The sequence below is a fragment of the Lepus europaeus genome, chromosome 7 (genome assembly GCF_033115175.1).
Source record: "Lepus europaeus isolate LE1 chromosome 7, mLepTim1.pri, whole genome shotgun sequence".
Taxonomy (NCBI): domain Eukaryota; kingdom Metazoa; phylum Chordata; class Mammalia; order Lagomorpha; family Leporidae; genus Lepus; species Lepus europaeus.
This window is the reverse complement of record NC_084833.1, coordinates 45,228,521-45,231,548: the sequence shown is the minus strand read 5'-3', so window position 1 is coordinate 45,231,548 and position 3,028 is coordinate 45,228,521. Positions and strand designations below refer to the sequence as shown.

The 3,028-nt window shown below is 47.4% G+C and overlaps 1 non-coding gene across 1 annotated transcript; it reads left to right on the top strand.

Moving 5' to 3' along the window:
- The first annotated feature begins 407 nt into the window (after positions 1–407).
- LOC133764965 (small nucleolar RNA SNORA42/SNORA80 family) lies at positions 408–541 on the top strand. Its single transcript, XR_009866531.1, has one exon. It is a non-coding gene; the product is annotated as a small nucleolar RNA SNORA42/SNORA80 family (small nucleolar RNA).
- The last annotated feature ends 2,487 nt before the right edge of the window (positions 542–3,028 follow it).

Here is a 3,028-nt window from a genome sequence, read left to right as displayed (position 1 = left end):
GAATCATCTCAATTCTTCACTGGAAATGCTGTGAGTTAGGTAATTTTTATCATGTGCACTTTATATATGGAAAAACCAAGACTAGACAGACTAAGGCATTTGCCCAAAGTCTGTGCACTGAAGGCTGGCAGAGCCAAGATCTGAGACAAGGAGTATGGATGCCATGCCTGAACCCTTAACAATAGCTTATACAGCCCTCTCAATTGGTGATTCATTTACATTTTGCAGATAAACCTCTGAGTTAAACAGATTTTTTTTACCAATGCCCTCAATGTGTATTGAACTAATCAGTGTGCAAGCCAGAGCTTCTACCTGAATCTCATACCTCAAAAATGTATGCTCTTTCATTATTATTGTAGAGAACTTCAGATAGACAAAGTTGGTTTTTTTAATAAGGATTTTTTTATGCATGGGTTTGGATTTATGGCAGGCCGGTTCCCCTGGGCGTCTCATAATATTCCATGGCAGAGCAATCTATGGTCCCAAACCATTGGCTGGCATCTGTCCTTAGGTTGTTGGCACTGAAGTGGGTTGCACAGTAGAAAAGAAAAGGAAATAAGAGAAAAGAAAAGATTTTTAAAATTTATTTGAAAGGCAGTGAGAGAGAGAGAGAGCGAGAGCGAGAGTGAGAGCAAGAGAGAGAGAGAGAGAGAGAGCTTCCATCTACTTGTTCACTCCCCCAATAGCTGAAATGACCAGGGAAGTGCCAGGACAAAGTCAGGAGCCCAGAGCTTCTTCTGGGTCTCTTATGTAGCAGGGAGCTTGATTGGAGGTGGAGCAGCCAGGTCTCGAACCAGTGCCCATATGGGATGCTGGCTTTGCAGGTGACGACTTCACCTGCTATGCCAAAATGCCAGCCCCCATTTCTTTTTAAGTAAGGTCTTTCACATGCACTTCCTTTTCCTGTTTCCTGCATGCTGCTTCAGACCATGCCCTCCTCCTATAGATTCTTTCAGCAAGAGCTTCCACCGGAAGTCAATCTTGTCTTCATTTCTTCCTGACTTTCTTTATCCATCAGGTGTAGAGTTCATCATGCAACTCTTTTGCTTAGGATCTGCCTAACATTTGTCCTGTTTACCATGTGCAATAGGCTGAATGGTAGCCACCTAAAGTTTATGTCCACTTCCTAACCCCTAGAACTTGAGAGTGTGACCTTTGGAAAAGGAGGTCGTGCTGATGTCGTTAAGGATCTGGAGATGAGATCATCCTGGAGCATTCAGGTGGCCTCAGTCCAACAGCAAATGTCCTGCTAAGAGGAAGGAGGTAAACACAGGAGCATGGAGAAGCCACGTGCAGACAGAGGCAGAGATTGGAGCTTGCAGCCACCCGCTAAGGAATGCCTAGAGCCTCTGGAAGCCAAAAGAGGCCAGATAGAATTCCCCAGAGTCTCCAGAGGGCACCAGACCCTGCTGACACCTTGATTTCTGACTTCCAGCCTCTGGAACTGTGGGAGAATAACTTTCAGCCATAAACTGCTGGTTTGTGGCCATTTGCGACAGCAGCCCTAGGAAATGGTCACATCCTCTTCTTCTTTGGGGGCTCCAGATGTCTGTGGCTTCTCTGCTCCTTCTGTTTTGCATAAACCTTCTGTCCGGCTGGTTTCTTCTTCATTGTCTCCTCCGTGGGACGCTCCAATTGCTTTATGTGCCTTCTTTCATGTTGCTTTCCGTGCACTGGAAACATGACATGCTGGCTCAATAGGATTTCTCCCTGGAAGGGAACTGTCTCTTGAGGTGGGGTGACACTGGGGATGGAGATGAGATCTCCAAGGACGTGGGGGGCGGTACAAGCAGGGCTCCCTCTGCGAGTGAGTTCATTGCTATGTTTTCTCCTTTTATTATTACTTTCTGTTATTTTTTTAAGATTTATTTACTTGAAAGGCAGAGTTACAGAGAGGCAGAGGCAGAGAGAGAGAGAGGTCTTCCATCTGCTGGTTCACTCCTCAGATGGCTGCTATGGCTGGAGCTGTGCTGATCCGAAGCTAAGAGCCAAGAGCTTCTTCCGGATTTCCCACACAGGTACAGGGGCCCAAGGACTGGGACCATCTTCTGCTGCTTTCCCAGGCCATAGCAGAGAGCTGGATCAGAAGAGGAGCAGCCGGGACACAAACCAGAGCCCTATGGGATGCCCACAGTGCAGGTGGTGGCTTTACTGTCTATGCCACAGCATGCCGGCCCCACTTTCTTTCTTTCTTCTTCTTCTTTTTTTTAACCAACCTCAACCTTCCCATGCTGCCTCATGAAAGAGTAGGTCTGAGGCTTGTTACTTCACAAATTATGCCACATCCTTGGGCATCTTCTGTAAAGTCAGAATACTGACAAATGGACCACTACTCTCCTTCTCAGGCTCAATTATAAAATATGGAAACCTATCCATGAAAAACTTTCTTCTAGAACACCTACTAAGAGTGAAACACTGCCCTGGAACTGGGGCTAGAGCGGGGAGATAGATGCGGTGGCCTCACAGAGCAGTCTTCCTGCATTAATGAACACAGTGCTTATCTACTTGGACTTGGCCAAGGTCATACAGGTAGGCAGTGGCTGGAGAGGCTTCAAACTTACTTCTGTTTTGCTTCAAAGTTCCTACTTTCTGCTAGACTGGGTACATCAGTCAAGGACCCGGCAGGAAACAGAGCACATGCATCCATGGGGGCAACTGAGAGAAATTTAGACAGATAATTTAAGGGCTTGGGGAGGGTTAAAGAAAACCTGAGAAGAATGGTGCTTGCCCCAGTACTGGAAGCAGCAGGAGGCCATTACCACACCTATGTCTAAGGGAGTGAGGTGAGCAGGTGGTTACTAGAGCTCAGAGGGAGTACCGTAGCCTTAAGGGAGGCCATGAGACAGGAATTAGGAGCTTTGGTAAAGGGCCAGGCCCCCAGCAACCCTGCAGGGAGAATTGAGACTCTAACTTCTTACTCTTCCTGCCTTCAGTCTCCTGCTCTTGCTTGCTGTTGGCCAGATCCCACCAGAAGCCAGAGGACAAGGGTGATGCAGGTCTTCAAGGTCAGCTGAGGGTCGCAGAAGAG